Here is a 17643-nt window from a genome sequence, read left to right as displayed (position 1 = left end):
CTCCCCGGTTCACGCCATTCTCCTGCCTCAGCCTCCCGAGTAGCTGGGACTACAGGCGCCCGCCACCACACCCGGCTAATTTTTTTGTATTTTTAGTAGAGACGGGGTTTCACCGTGTTAGCCAGGATGGTCTCGATCTCCTGAACTCGTGATCTGCCAGCCTCGGCCTCCCAAAGAGCTGGGATTATAGACATGAGCCACCACACCTGGCTTGAACCTCTTGGCTTTTATGAAAGTTTTTCCTCTGCCAACATTATTGTTGATTTCTGTCCTTTCCTCATGTAGCTAACTTCTACATACCACCTGTTCAGTTCTAGGAGGCATTTCCTGACTTCCACCTCTCCAGTACAGTTAGGTGCTTTCCTACAGTACCCATTATTTATCTTATACTGGTATTTAGTAAGCTACATTGTAATTGACTCTTACATTGACTGTCTCCCTCAATAACAGTAAACACTGTGCTACATCACTGTGTTCTCTGAGCTTAGCACCATGGCCTACACATAGTGGGCACCCAATAAATATAGTTGAATATATCAATAAATTTCAGATCTCAACAGGTTATGTAATTGGTCCAACATCATTCTTCTATACTGGACTGACACACACTTTTTAAATTTAGTCCTCAAGTCAACCCTTGGAAACCATCATTATTCTTTGGTTATAGCTGATGCAAACAGACATTTTCAAAAACCAACTAAATTACTCAGTGTTCTAACTCCAGTTCTTCTGAATACCAAAGTACAATCTTACATTTCATAATACTTTATATTAATTGTATTAGATAAAAATCAAATTTCTCCATAATTAAAAGAAATACAACATGAAGAAGATAAACTATTTATTCATGGGGATATAAGGATTTTTTGCCCTCTGTATAAAACAGAAAGATGAAAATGCAGTGTTTCCTTTTTATAATGCTACTTTGAGGAAATCACATGATACAATTAATCCAAAACAGCAGAAGAGCATGAGGCCTGTACTGACACTCCTAGGAGACTTACCAAACTTGTTTGGTACTTTCAAGGTCAGAAAATATGACTTATTTTGTGTTTGCTCCCTACACAGAAGAGACAGTTTGCTTCATTAATTTTAATGAAGGGGAAATGAGCATAAATGCCACAGATTAACAATAGTCTGTAAATTTGCTCTGATGAACAGTGTATTTACTATGCAATATAATTTCCATATATTTTTATTTTTCCGCTTGCCTTAAATATGTTGAGGAAGTATGTGACTACTTTTCCTTATGAAAACTTTAGCGGTAACATTTCAGTAATTACAGGTACTGGGCCTGTTAAACGACTCTAGGAAAGTCAAGCCTTTCCCTTTATGTTTGTAGCATTTTGAGACCTAAGTGTTCCAAGTAAAATAATTCCAACTAACAAAAGCCTGTATTTCTATTAGATTGTTCACAAGATATTTTCCATATATATATATATTTCCCTATATATAGACAAATATATATTTTTTATTTATCATATATATTCTTATATGTATTTATATATTATTTATATATTTATTCATACACATATACTCATATATTTATATATTATTTATATATATATTCTTACATATATATTTATTTTACCCACTACCTTGCATTATAGCTATGCTTCCAAACAGATACATGTAAGTCTAGTCACAGGAATGAATTGCTTAAGTTCAGGTAGAAGTTTCTGCAGTTGGTGAAAAATATTGGTACCTAAGCCATGTGCAGAAATTTTCAGTGCTTTATCAAAGTGTTATGCAATAACAACTATATCTTTGTCTTCCTCTATGTCTATATCTGTATCTACATTTGTACGTATACCATCTATCTCTCTATCTCTATGTTTCTTTTGACATCTTTATCCTGCTAAGAGTGGCAGATCTGCTAAAAGCATGCCTTCATATGGGGGAATGTGACCTTGTTTGTTCTGACGATACCACTATGTATTTTTTGAGCCCTCTCTTCCTCTAGACAACAATGCCGTTCTAGTCAGTGGATCTTATAAATAAATCTCCCAGTTCAACCTCCAAAATGTTTCTTGATCCATCTTTCACCTTAATCCCTCTAAACTTAGGTGAGACTTATCTTTTACCATGATTACTACAAAAGCCTTTACACTAAAGTCCCTTTTCTGAATAGCACACGTAAATAATCACGTTCCACATTCCTCTGGGAGTTATTTTTCTAAAACATAGGTATGATGGTATTATTCCTGTCTTTTAGAACCTTTAATGCCTTCTCCTTGCCTCAGGAATGTGAAATCATCACCCTACTAGGGACTTTAACAAGTTGGCTTCAGTCCAACTATTTAGCATTAAGTGCAGCCAGCATTTCTTTAATGAGTATGCACTTTCCATGATTTGTAACTGTATTTATACAATTACCTCCACTTTAAGCCCTAGAGCAAATTTAACCTCCTCAGTGATGTCTTCTTCAGTCTCTCAAAGTAGAATTCGGCATTCTCTTTTCTACTTTGTGATTGCGTTGTGTTCAAAGTTTATTTATAATATTCATTCTGTTGTACTATGCTTGTTAGTTTGCCTATATTTTGTATCCACTTGTCCTCACAATTCGATTGCAATTTCCTTTTCATCTTTCCAATTTCTAGAACAGAGCCTATTTTTCATATACTACGTGAGGGCTGAATTGAACATAATAAAATATCATGTATTTTTGTCTAACATTTTTCTGCATTATGTATTATCTTAAAAAGAATTACAATGAAAAAATAAATCCTTTAAGAAATTATTATAACCTCTGCCTTATTTTTAAAAGAAACAAATCATGAACCAGAAGCAATAGAGTGACAGTAAGGGAGAGAGACGTCATAATCACATAGGGATATCAAGCAGCTTATGCACATGTGCTTGGAGAAGCTTGGGAAACAGGAGGACGCAGAAGCGGAAGCATTTGGAAGTAGGTGTATTAGGGGTGTTCTTATTCTTTCAAGTAAGAGAAACTGGCTTATTTAAGGTAAATGTTATAGGTGTTACAGAAAACCAAGAGTAAGAATACACCCAGATCTCAGAAAAAAATTAGTGAGAAATAAAAATAAAATCTGAAGTCTCCTAACTGACTGCACAAACCCTCTCTTGGCCAAGGGACCCCAGAGAAACCTGAAGACTGAGTTCCCAGCCTCACAGGTCGAGAGGTTAACACACCTCATCATACTCTGTCCCTTGCTCACCACCATCAGGCTTTCTTGCCTAAGGGTTAAAAACACAGTCCTTTTGAAATACTTACGCTACCGCTGATTTCAGCCAACTGCCAGATTGCTGCACCCCATTTTTGTCTCCATAGAGCAACTGACCAACGTTCCTTCCTGATAAGAGACCGCGAACGACAGAGTGCTTCTGGCCAGTCTGTAGAGGATGCACAGTTGCGCACTGAGGGTTTTCATGTCCTCTGCTTCACCTTTCAACATTAGTGTGCCCCAAACTCTGCCCTTAGATTATGCTAACGCTGCCATTTTTTGAACATGCCACCCACGAAAAGGCATGAATCTCAGTTGTACGTGTGCATGTTTCTCCTTTTATAAATATTCATGATTTCTCCTATAACCTATTAAATATGTATATTTGGCCACCATGCTCAGCATAAGTTCTCATTCCCTTTACCCCTTCCTTCAGGTGTTTAATCTCAGCTTCTGCCAGATGCTATGATTCCCAGCCTATGAAATGGCCAGGCTGCAGGTTGCAACCCTTTATGAGAAACAAAGCTTTCCATTTCAAATTGATGAACCTTGTGATTCTTCATTTGACATTAGATAAAGATCTGGAATGCCTTCTCCATCTACTCATCTCTGTGTCTACTTTATTCTTTCTCAACACAGATCAAATTTTCCTGCTGTAATATGGTGACTAACACCTCCCTTTGAAGATTAGAACCAGATTAAGTCTGACATCAAGTTTTAATTTTCAGTTTTTATGGGGAGCAAACTTCATCCAGCTTGAAGAAGACACCAACCCTTGAACCGATTATGTCCAAGAGTGCAGAATGGGTCATGTTTGGCTTATTGATGGCTAAGGCTCCCTCTCTCATATGTGGCATTGCTGGGTGGCTACAAACTGAGCTTAAGAGGGGTTATGGACAAAAGACTGGCTCATTAAGATTAAAATAAAGCCTTACTTTTTTTCAAAACAGATTAATAAACCCCATGTCTTTGTTTTAGGGTTAAATCAATTAACGAAATATATGAGTCACTAAAATGTAATCAAACCAAGGGGACTAATTGCTGCTCTGGTTTAAAAATACACACATCCCTCTAACCCTCTCTTGCTTCTTAAGAAGTGTTAGGGCTGGGCGCAGTGGCGCACTCCTGTAATCCCAGCACTTTGGGAGGCCGAGGCAGGTGGATCTCGAGGTCAAGAGATCGAGACCAGCCTGGCCAACATGGTGAAACCCCATCTCTATTAAAAGTACACAAATTAGCTGGGCATGGTGGCAGGCGCCTGTAGTCCCAGCTACTAAGGAAGCTGAGGCAGGAGCATCCCTTGAACCCAGGAGGCGGAGGTTGCAGTGAGCCAAGATTGTGCCACTACACTCCAGCCTGGGCAACAGAGTGAGGCTCCAAAAAAAAAAAAAAAAAAAAAAGACGTGTTAGAACTCTTCTACTCTTTCCTCCTATTTCCGTGAAAGAATTTTCACTAACCTTTCTAGGAGAGGAGGGGATATCGAGAAAGTAATCTGACTTCTTTACTCTTCTCTTGGGCAAACGCATAATTTGCTCATTTAATTGATATTGAGAGAAAGGCACTGCTCTCCCATTTATCCACATGTACAAGGCAGTAACCTTCTTTTGCTCCTGTTCTGATGGGCTGTAATCAGTGACCCTCGGGGAATGTTCCAGGGCCATGTAGAGGCAGGGTAGGAGCGTAGCTTTTTTTTTGCTCCAGCTCTTGATGCTCAACAGATATGAGGAAGATTCTGCCTCCAGTGGATTTGGGAAGAGGTGTGTGTGTGTGTTAGAAATCCTATTTTCCCTATGAATCTAGGTTGCATTTTCTATTCCGGCTTTGTCACATCAGTATTAAAAATTATTGTTTCCCATTTGATTTCAAATCGTATATCTGAATAGAGGTCTGATTTATTAGCATCTATAAAACCCAGAATAAGGTGCATGAGCTAGATAGCCTTTTGAAATGGACCCAAGCATTCACTTAGCAACTAAACTAAAAAGTTTAATGCATTTGATTTAGATCAACTTTTTCCAGTTACAGAAGTGGAAGCCATTGTTCACTGGTGATGGATTTATTTTTCGTTCAGCACAGGCCTGTGTGCCATGAATGGGGCTTTGCTGCTGACTGAAGGAAGTAGCATGGTTGAGGGAAAAATTAGGTCATTAAGAAAGGGAAAGCTCTTAGTTCCAGTAAAGCCTCGTGTCACTAAAAGCATAGCTTCTGCTTTTGTTTGTTTCGCTTTAAAAGAAAGGCTCTCAAGTTTTGTTAGGTAAACCATTTTGGCTCCCTCTAATGCAGTATTTCTAGTGTGGTTCCCAGCCCAAAATGTCACCATCCTCACGGGACTTGTTCAAAATGCAAATTTTCTGGCTCAGTCCTCAGAGGTTTCAATGCAGTAGGTCTAAAGCGATGGGGCTCACGAATTTGGGGAAAATTGTGTCTTTTTAATTTTAATTTTTATTTTTTGAGACTGAGTCTCATTCTGTTGCCCAGGTTGGAGTGCAGTGGTGTGATCTCAACTCACTGCAACCTCCGCCTCCCAGGTTCAAACAATTCTCCTGCCTCAGCCTCTCCAGTAGCTGCAATTACAGGCACCTGCCTCCACACCCGCCTAATTTTCATATTTTTAGTAGCGACGGGATTTCACCATGTTGGCCAGGCTGGTCTCGAACCCCTGACCTCAGGTGATCTGACTTCCTCGGCCTCCCAAAGTGCTGGGATTACAGGCATGAGACACCATGCCTGGCTGGAAGTTCCTTTATCTTTAATGTTAACTTTGTAATTCAGAATTTACTTTGATCCTTATGAGGAAAAGTGAGTTAATCTTTGGATTTTAATTTTTCTCTAAAAATTAAAGGATGGAAGTTAATATTGAAATTTGGGACATATTGCTATTACTATTATTTTATTTGTGGATATTATTACTATTGTATCTTTATGATAATATATAGACTCAATACATTACCTTTGGTGAGCTGTGTTTGCAAAGTGGCTGAGTCTAATTTAAGATGAAGAATGAGCTGGGGAGGAGGCTGAGCCTCTCACACGGTTGGACCTATTTGATTCGTGAACTGCTCTGGTCTGGTTCCAGAAGCATGTTGAGGCAAAGGGCAATGCTCACCAGCAGTGCCAGAGTATATAACAGGGCAGTAGGTTGGTGCTGGAGGCGGCCCTCAAGGTGCCTATCTCACTGTTTGTGTCCTCCCCTTCACATCAGTGAATTGCTGGACCCGTGAGTCCAGAACCCTGTTCTCCTAAGCCTTATATTTCTAAAGTGTTTCCATTTCACTCTCCAAGTGGTAACAGTATTGGGAAGATAAGTTCTGCCCCTCTCCCGAGCCCTGTTGACCTGTTCATTTGCAGAGCAGAAGTGAAGCATGTATTCAGTAGAGGATATTTTGCTGAGCATGTGTGGTTCTACCTTGTCCCTAGCTCTCTTGGGCCTGCCCACAATCTATATAAAAGTTTTGCTGGGCTCCTGCTGCTAGGGAAGAAGCATGACTCTATATGAAATGTGATTTGTCTTCCTCGTTAATATAGTGGTGAGTATCCCCACCTGTCAAAACACAGTTGGTGGATGAGCATCAATATTATCATCTGTAAGTTTCTTAGAAATCAGAATATCAGGGTGCTGGGCATAGTGGCTCATGCCTGCAATCCCAAGCAACTGAGGAGACTGAGGCAGAAGGATCACTTGAGCTCACGAGTTTGAGACCAGCCTGTGCAACATATTGTGACTGCAATTACAGGAAAAGAAGAAATCAGAATATCAGGGCTGATCCTAGACCTATTGAATCAGGACCTGCTTTTTAACAAAACCCTGAGGTGGTTCATATACCATTAACATTTCAGAAGCATCAATTTATTCTTTCCAGACTCCCAAGATAATAACAATGATCTGGAGTGATTTTTAAAATGCAGATTTTCAAGACCCATCTGGCTGTTTCAGAATCTCCAAGGAAGAGTCCTGAGAATATTTGGGAAACACTGGAAGCCCATCTCTCACCATCTGGAGCAGCACTTCTCACACTTTAATGTATATTCGTATCCCCCATGGACTTTGCTGACACACAGGCTCTGATTCAGTAGGTCTTGGTTGGGGTCAGAAGTTGATGTTCATGCTGCTTAGTGACAGGCAACATTTAGTAGCAAGGCTACAATATCAGGGCTAGTGGTGATGAAGCATTGAATAATTTTGCAAATGTATCTGATCTATCTATCTTTTGAACTCTCTTGGATATGGTGTCCTAAGGTCTAGATTTATAGACAGCATGTTAGTAAGTCTGTTTTTGAACACAGCTATGGTGTTCTCCAACTCAGCTTTATAAATAATAAAGCTGCCATTTTGATCTCCATATGTTTGACTCTTATGTCTATTCCTGATTGTGTGTGTGTGTGTGTGTGTTGGTGTGTTCTGTGTGTGTCTGTGTCTGTGTCAGTTTAAGACCAAGCAAGGTGTAATAGTCACAATGTTTCTGTATGAGAGTAGTTTCAAAATCTCATCACCTACTCCAACATCTCTTCCCAATTCAGGGTTTAAAAATAAAGATATATCCACAGAAGCTAATATTTGTGCTAGATGCTTCTGAGGCCAGCTTTAATGTCATCAGTGTCTTTCTCTGCTTGAATCAGAGGAGATAAATAAACGTTTAATAACATTTTATAATTCCTTTAAGGTATGAGAGGTTTCATCAAAAGAGAAATTCTGTAGCACTTAGAAGGGGAGGCATGTGTGTTACTAAGCCATGGATTTCCAGGGCTCAATTCATCTGTGCTAGTGGCACAGACTGGGGGAATCCTAATATACAAGGAAAAACCAGAGAACTTTGGTGAGATTTTTGTTTATAAGAATTTGCTGGGCACTGGCATGGTCTGTACCTGAATTCTCAAGGAAAGTAGATACTTTGGAGGAAAGCAGACATTTTTTTTTTTTTTGGAACCAAGAGAAAGTGTATTCTCTCCCTTTTTCAGAGAGGAACTTATTTGAAATAAACATCTGGATGAAGGGTAGAGCTTTCTACAATTATCTCCACCTTTCAGAAAATTCTATGAGAGGAAAGGTCTTAGAGACAAATTAAGTCATGACCTATGGGGATTTAAATTGTACAATAGAGTCTTTTTTTAAAAAGCAGCATTTATATTTGGGAGGACTTATCAAGGATAAATATTCCACAGTTACCTTCCAAAATAATTTTTATTGCTTTTGTCATTGTTTTATTCAGGTGTCTTTTTGTCTTGACAGGAGACATATAGAGACCAAAACTCAAAGACAATTACTAAAGTATGACCTTTGCAGAAAACAAATAATTCAAATAAAACATAGGAAAGAGAAGAATCAATAGTAACAGGAGGGTTACGGAATATTTAAGCAGTTGGTAATAGAGCAAGGTAGAGAATTAAGTGACTAAGAAAGCAAAAATGAGTGTAACCAAGAGTTGAGAAACTTTCTGAGCTAGGTCCTTGCATGAAGTAAAGTCAGTATTCATACTTAGACTTGGGCTAAGTTTCAAAAAAGTTGTTTTACATTTTGTATCTAGAAATTTTTATTTTTTACTAAACAAAAATATGAGTGTCATGTCATATATGTTAAAATCCAATGTTATTGTTAAATGCATAATTTCTTATGAAGATTATTAAATTATTAAATGCATAATTTCTTATGAAGTCACAAAAGGAGATATAGAAAACAAATATTTGTGGAGCATTGCTAAGGCGATTTGACATTTTTTGGTTGTGCAGAATCCATTATCTCTTCCTGATTGTATTGAGAGGTGAAGCCAGCTAGACTTCCTGGGTCGAGTGGGGACTTGAAGAACTTTTCTGTCTAGCTAGAGGATTGTAAACGCAGCAATCAATGCTCTGTGTCTAGCTAAAGGATTGTAAATGCACCAATCAGCACTCTGTAAAAATGCACCAATCAGCGCTCTGTGTCTAGCTAAAGGATTGTAAACGCAACAATCAGCGCTCTGTAAAATGGACCAATCAGCAGGACATGGGCGGGGCCAAATAAGGGAATAAAAGCTGGCCACCCGAGCCAGCAGCAGCAACCCGCTTGGGTCGCCTTCCATGCTGTGGAAGATTTGTTCTTTCGCTCTTCATAATAAATCTTGCTGCTGCCTACTCTTTGGGTCCACACCACCTTTAAGAGCTGTAACAGTCACCGTGAGGTCTACGGCTTCATTCTTGAAGTCAGCGAGACCAAGAACCCACCAGAAGGAATAAATTCCGTATACAGTATCTCATTTCCTAGTGGGTAAATAACTATTCCTTACTGTGTGTAGACTTTCTAGGATGGTAATTTGACAGGCCGTCTTCCATCATGGAAGATTAATCTGGAGCTCTTTTCCAGGTATTTGGATCTCAAGCAGTTGCTGCAAGTCTGAGAATGATTGGTTGGCAGTTGTCCTCCTCCCCTTCCTCCAACTTCCCCTCTAGGCTTTCAGACAGGGAGACACTGCTGGGATTCTTAATGTCTATGTGTGTCTTAGATGTCCAGTCCTGCTTAGTTCCAAGCCTGATCCTCCAGTTTTCTGTCAATTCAGTGTCTTGTCTCTAGCACTTCTCTGCCCCAAATATTTTTCCAACAAATTCCCATTTGCATAAATTATCCAGTTTATACTGCTTGTTAATAAGAACTTGTTTTGTATAATACAGGACGAAATAAAACCCTCCTTTTATCATATCCAGTAAAAAATGCATTTTAGATCCCCAAAGATTGATTAAATCATGTTCTATAGAAATTGTATAGTAAATCATTTTGGAACATTAAGTATTATTTATATGTTTGCAATATATTTATTGTGCTTCACATTATCTCCTAATAGAAAAAACTCAAAAGTAAAGAACCAACTGAAATTTATGAAAGATGAGTCACAAAATAATAATGGTATTTAGCTCAGTGCAAATGTGAGATATCAGATAACTCATGCTCTTTCCTGTACATATATATATAATTACTTACCATTTCATAATGTGTATGTATTATTCATATAACCAGAAAAATAAGCTGTTTTGTTGGAAAAAGTGTAAATTATCAAAAGTAATTTTACTAATAGATATCAGTTTCCTGATGTAAAATTATGTATCTGCCAAGATTTACTCTACATTGTTATACAGAGATTACAATTCTTACCTCTATTTTTCATTAGTTCTCACTGCTATTCCTTGTTCTCTCAGTTTGTTTAAAGCATACTACAATAAACTACTGGGATGTGGTAACTACAGTTATTAGAAAACAAATGCCAATAAAACTGTTATGCAGAAGATTGAAACTGGACTTCTTCCTTACATAATACACAAAAATTAACTCAAGATAGAGAAAGACAAGATATAAGACATAAAGCTATAAAAAGTCTAGAAGAAAACCTAGGAAATACCATTCTGGATATTGGCCTTGGTAAATAACTTATGTAAGTCCCTGAAAGCAATTGAAACAAAAACAAAAATTGGTAAGTGTGACCTAATTAAACTGAAGAGCTTCTACACAGCAAAAGAAACTATCAAAAGAGTAAACAGGCAACCTATAGAATGGGAAAAATTTTGCAAACTATGTATCTCACAAAGATCTAGTATCTGCAATCTATGGGGAACTTTCATAGTTCAACAAAGAAGAAAACAACCCCATTAAAAAATGGGCAAACGACATGAACAGACACTTCTCAAAAGACATATATATGGCCAACAAATGTATGAAAAAAATGCTCAACATTGCAAATCATTAGATAAATGCAAATAAAAGCCACAATAGGATATTGCTGCAGAATTTTACTCCTTAGTTCAGCTAAAACCTAGGTTCTTGTCACATGACCAGGAAAACTTAGGCACATTGACACATTGAAGGGTGAGTAGAGCGGGGTTTTAATGGGTGAACAGATAGAAAAACTCTCAGTAAAGCAAGAAGGTTTCCTGCTAACAGGCCCCCAACCTCACATATTGAATCCCAGGCCACCACACAGGAACAGAAGAGAGCAGGTGCCTCTCCTGCATAAGGTGCAAATTCCCCATGGCTACACCCACTTCCCCCAGTGCACAAGTCAGGCTCCAGTCTGCTGTGGGCATGACCAGACGAGCCCTGGGCAGATTCCCTCACCTGCACAAAAGCATGTGATGTAAACACTTGTGGGGTGGGTCAGAGATTCTCCAGGTACCCCTTTTTATCTGCCTAGGCATTTGGCCATCTCATTCGCAGCTCTAAAGAAGTACATCTTACTGCTGTTGATAAGGATAAGGATAAGGACAAGGACAAAGACCAATCTTAACTGCTTCCTGCTGACAGGGGGCACTGTTTTGGGAAAATGGAAGTCAGATCTTCTTCAAGGGCCTAAGTGACCCCAGCAAAAGGCGCCATGGTCTGAGGCTCCGGCTGCATGAGCATTTGGCGTTTGATGGTCTGAAGGCAAGAAGAGACAACACAGGTTATTAGAAGTCATGTATTAAAATGAAACAAGCAGGGAAAAGGACAGCTCAAAAATCCTGAGGCCTTTTACCAGTTTGCACAGGGAGAAGGAGGCCAAAAGCATGACTGGTAAAAAAAACTTTTACTCTTTTGCCGGCATGCCGGTCTTCTGGCTTCCCTTCCCCTGAGCCCAATCCTAAGCCAAGTAGTCTAAGGTTTGGGAAATTAACTTTTCCCAGTTTGGAGGATGCATCCAAGGGGAGTGTCCTGTAGTACGGAGACATGATTACCTATCAGTGAAGTGAGGAAAGTGGAGGAAAAAAGAAAAAAGAAGGCATTTTTTCGGAGGAATCCCAGGGGTTCAGAATGCATTCTTAAGGGGTACAGGCTGAAGATGAATGGCTACTGATCTAGAAAGAGGGAAGCACGTGCCCCTGGTTCCTTTCTCTTCCTAGCAAACACCCAGGGTAAGTAAGGGAGAGAAAGTGAGGCATTGCTCTGTCTTCTGTCCTTACATCCCTTAGTCCTGGTGACTGCGACAGTGCCACCCACGGGTGTCAAAGTGGTTTTCACCTGTGTTAACAGGGGGCCTAGAGGGTGGGAGTATCTGCTCTTACCCATGTACACCATATCTCCCCTGCTTTCAGTAGCCTTTGAATTCCCTAGACCTCATTTATTGCCATGGATACCAGTGTGATGTTTATCCATGAAATGGGAAGCTTGGCTTAATCAGCAGGAATTAGTTATGCTCACCTGCGCTGTGCCTTTTAATTTCCATTATCATCTGCCTCTGGATCCCTCAGATCCAGTTTTCTTTCCTAAGGCTTTGACCTGAAGCTTGGAATTGAGTTTGGGACAAAACTGTGTCTTGCAGGGGTATTGTATGGACTCCTTATCATAAGCCAAATGCTAAGGCGAAGCTGTGGGATTGATTTGTCCTCCAAAAGCGGAGAGGAAAAGATGTCCTGTGACACACCCAAGACATCCTTGGTGGCATAACTTGGTAGCTATAGTTATGCTTGCTAAGATTTTGGTGATGAGGCTTGGCTGCATTGGTCTTACTTTCCCAAAGAGGAAACCTCCAGGTAATGGGCACCCTATTTATTCCCATCACCTGGCAGGATTTTCAGGATTTCAGGATTTCACTTCCCCCCAGTGCACATGTCTGGCACCAGTTTGCTCAGAACTAGAATACTGATCCAGATTTTTACATCACACATCCACTTTTATTCCTTCTGAGCTGCAGTTGGAGATTGCTGGTTGGTTCACAGGAACAAGCAGGGATAGTCTAAAATGTAGGCAAAAACTTAAAAACAACTAATGAGTGTAGATTCTAATGATGATAAGTTTTGAAACATAATTTCTGTCTAGTCCTCATTTCTGTTAAAAACAATTCATGATAGGACTGCATTTTTTGCAAAATAGACTTTATTCTTATACTTGGCCTGATTATTTGCATAAAGTGCAGCAAGAATAATTATTTTGATATAAGCCTTTTAGATTGGCATTGATGGAACTCTATTCCACAAAGAATCTCAAATAAGACATTTTAAAGCTGAGCCCACCCAGAGATGCCAAAATATTGCAGAATTTTGCTCCTTAGTTTAGCTAAAACCTAGGTCCTTATCACACAACCAGGGAAATTTAGGCACACAGATACGTTGAAGGGTGAGTAGAGCAGCGTTTCATTGTGCAAAAAGGGGAAGAAAAAAAGGAAAAACTCTCAGCAAAGTGAGAGGCTAACAGGCCTCCAACCTCACAGGTTGAATCCGAGGCCACCATACAGGAACAGAAGAGAGCAGGCGCCTCTCTTGCATAAAGTGTGAGTTCCCTGTGGCTGCACCCGTTTCCCCCAGTGCACGTGTCTGGCACCAGTCTGCTGTGGGCATGGCTAGCTCTGGGCAGGTTCCCTCGTCTGCACAAAGCATCTGATTTAAACACTTGTGGGGTGTGTTGGAGATTCTCTGGGGACCCCTTTTTATCTGCCTAGGCATTTGGCTGTCTCATTACCATCTCAAACCAGTCAAAATAGATATTATTAAAAAGTCAAAAAATAACAGATATTGTTGAGGTTGCAGAGAAAGGGGAACACTGACATACTTCTGATGAGAATGTAAATTAGCTCAACCACTGTGGAAAACTGTACAGATTTTCCAACAATCCTGAAACGGAACTACCATTCAACTCAGCAATCCCACTACTGGGTATATACCCAAAGGAAAATAAAATGTTCTACCAAAAAGATACATGCACCTGTATGTTCATCGCAGCAGAATTCACAATAGCAAAGACATGGAAACAACCTAGATACACATCAATGATGAACTAGATAAAGAAAATGTGGTACATATACACCATGGAATACTACACAGCCATAAAAATGAATGAAATCATATCGTTTGCAGCAACATGGGTGCAACTAGAGGCAATTATCCTAAGGGAATTAACACAGAAAGAGAAAACCAAATACCGCATGTTCTAACTTATAAGGAGGAGCTAAACACTGAGTACATGGGGACACAAAGATGGCAACAATGGACACTGGGACTACTTGACATGGGAGGGTGGGAGGCAGGGATGGGTTGAAAAACTACCTATCAGCTATTATGCTGATTACCTGGGTGACAAAATTATCTGTACACCAACCCTCCATGACATGTAAGTTACCCATGTAACAAACCTGTACATGTACCCCCTGAACCTAAAATAAGTTGGAAAAAAACCTTACTGTTGAAAAAAGATAATATGTACAGCTACAGATGTTAATGTAAGTTGAGAGTTCCTAATCTTTTAAGGATTTGCTACATTTAGAGTAGAATCATATGTATTATAAAAGCAAATGCAAATTTAAAATAAAAGGCTTAATTATCCCCAATAAAAATAAGGGAAGAGACCCTCACCACCTGCCCCAGCTTTTTCTTAAGGTATTTACTTCGGAATACTTGTAAACTCCTTCTTGTCACTTTGAAGTGCTTTTTGTATGTGTTTGAGTGTCTCATAATGCTCTTTTGATAGCTAAATAAACCTCTTGCAAACTTTGAGATACAGGAATGTCTTTCTTAAGAACCTGGGAATCATCTCTTTGAAACATAATCTTCAAGGAGGATCGTGCCCCCATCTGCCAGCTTCTGTGGGAGGGCAGGAGACTGACTTATGTGAATGCCTTGCTCCAAGTTGCTAAATTACCTCCTGTCACAAAGACACAAGAAGACAAGAAGTTTCTTTTTCCTTTGGATAAAGCTATTTAGCTAACACAGATGATCATCCCAGCTACTGTAGGGATGAAGAGGAAAAGCTTTCCTTTCCCCCTCTAAAGGGTTCCTGAAAATGAACTTACAAAAGGCAGACTTAGTGGGAGAAAAAAGTATACAGTTTTAAAAAATGTGTGTAAGTGCAGGAGAATGATTATCCAATAACCCAATGAGGCCTAGATTTGTCTGTGCCCTTCTTCATAGGGGAAAGGGTGCTGGGGATTGTAGGAGTAGCTGGTTTTTGGGGAAATGAGTGAGCCCAAAGAACAATGGCCTGTGGCAAAGTTCCTGTGAGCTCTGGTAAAGGGAAGCTGAGAGGTAGAACTTAACTATGAACAAAGTTTGTCTTATTATGCAGATAAAACCTATTTTGGAGCTGGCCTCAGAAGAATAAAGGAAACTCTCTGAGTATGGTGATAATTCTCCCAGTCTCTTCTCATCTCAGGTGGTTGATCTTTTCTGTTTTTTTGTTTTGTTTTGTTTTGTTTTTTTTACTTTTTTTCAGAGTCAGGTTTTGTTTTGTTGCCCAGGCTGAAGTACAGTGATATGATCATAGCTCACTGCAGACTTGAATTCCTGGCTCAAGAAATCCTTTGATTTTTTTCTAGAGACAGGATTTTATTATATGGTCCCTGCTGGTCTTGAGCTCCTGGCCTCAAAGGATCCTCCTCCTCAGCCTCCCAAAGTGCTGGAATTAAAGGTGTCAGTCACCATGCTGATTTCCCAGTTATTTTATGAGATTCCTAGGGAGAGGGTCTTAAGACCATTGCATTTGTTCTAGAAATAAACTCTTAGTCAGATAAGGATATTTGGTGCTTCAGAAAAGAAACAGAATCCGAGAGACTGGGGGCCAAGGAAAGATAAGAGAGAGATCTTGGTTCTGAGGCTAATATCGGACTCCATTCAATTTTCCTTAATTCAATTTTCCTTAATGTTACTGGAAGGGGGTCTCCAGAGTGGATTCTTGGATCTCACGGAAGAAAGAATTCGGGACGAGTCCACAGAATAAAGCAAAAGCAAGTTTATTAGGAAAGCAAAAGGAATAAAGAACTGCTACTCCATAAGCAGAGCAGCAGTGTGGGCTGCTCAAATAATTATACTTATAGTTATTTCTTGATTATACACTAGACAAAAGGTGAATTATTCATGATTTTTCTGGGAAAGGGGTGGGCAATTCCCAGAACTGAAAGTTCCTCCCCATTTTAGACCATGTAGGGTAACTTCCTGACGTTGCCATGGCTTTTGTAAACTGTCATGGCACTGGTGGGAATGTCTTTTAGTATGCTAATGCCTTATAATTAGTGTATAAAAAGCAGTGAGGATGACCAGAGGAGACCGTCTTGGTTTTGGTGGGATTTGGCCAGCTTCTTTACCGCATGCTGTTTTATAAGCAAGGTCTTTGTGACCTGTATCTTGTGCCGACCTCCTATCTCATCCTGTGACTTAGAATGCCTAGCCTCCTGAGGTTGCAGCCCAGTAGGTCCCAGCCTCATTTTCCCAACGCCTGTTCAAGATAGAGTCACTCTGGTTTGAGTGTCTCTGACAAAAACACTCAGTATGCCAAAATGTCCTATTTTTGGCTATCATTTTCTGTGCCCCAACCCTACTAAGTAAATTTAGGATGAACTATGTATGACAAATGGTGCTGTCAGGTCCTCTTACTTGAGGACTAGCAATTGCTTAATCTTGAAAACATATATGTTATGGATTGTATCTGCTTGGCTATTTAAAAGGGTGAGCTTTTTTTTTTTCTGTCTTTGCAAATCTCTTAGCAGATTGCTTGTGATACACATCAGGTTCTGGTTTAATATTTATTGAGTAACAAAATTACTTTCTTTTCTGTCTTTGTGGATAGGTTTTCTGTGTTGGGAGGTAATTTTTCTTTTAATTATATTTCTCCAACTATGTGAAATAGATAATCATATTTCTAAAGATTCAGGATATTGTTAATTCTATGGGATGTATTAAAAGAAAAAGAAATCCAAGAGGTTTCAAGATCATTTAAAAAAATTTCTTACCCAGGAGGCAGAGGTTGCAGTGAGCCGAGATCATGCCACTGCACTCCAGCCTAGCGACAGAGTGAGACTCCGTCTAAAAAAATAAAAGTTAACAGCTCCTTTTTAAAAATGAAATAATTTTGCTATAATGTATATTGTGTGTGTGTGTGTGTGTGTGTGTGTTCTGGTATGTACTATTAATTGCATGATCTCTGAGAAGAGGATCTGTACTTAGACTTTAATAAATAGAGCTAGTACCTACAAGCTTGTTTATTCCACTTGGTACCCTAAATCCTTCTTTGTGCATTGGGTATTTATAATCTAATAAATTCCAAGAACATTTTCAGAATAGTCTAATTATTTTGGTGTTTATTGTTCGCTTACATACCTTGTTTGTATTTTTCTGGAGTAAATTTATGCTAAAAATAATCTTTAGAGTATATGCTGTAATTTAGCTCCAGGAACAGATGTGGTTTCTAAATTTGGGATGCAGCGTTCCTCAGGCTATCCCTCTGTGTGGTCCTTGAGACTTTAGTAGTAGCAATAATCATAGTTCATCTGACTCTGATAGTTTTTGTGTTTTTATATAGTCCCAAATGTACATTACATGACCTATTTGATGGCAGGAATGTTTTCTACTTACTAATATGAATATAAAACAATGACAAAAAAATTAACAGGAAATAAAAATTAAATAGTGGTAAGTTAACTTACTGAGGTTTTGTATTTATTCTTATTCTGAAAGAATGCAACTGTTTTTTCCCTAAAGTAAATATAAATAAATCAAATCTCTTTGGCTTGATATTGTTACTATGGGGAAGCATTGATT

Source organism: Hylobates moloch, unplaced genomic scaffold (assembly GCF_009828535.3).
Source record: "Hylobates moloch isolate HMO894 unplaced genomic scaffold, HMol_V3 SCAFFOLD_2, whole genome shotgun sequence".
NCBI classification, from domain to species: domain Eukaryota; kingdom Metazoa; phylum Chordata; class Mammalia; order Primates; family Hylobatidae; genus Hylobates; species Hylobates moloch.
Note: the sequence above shows the minus strand (reverse complement) of the source record.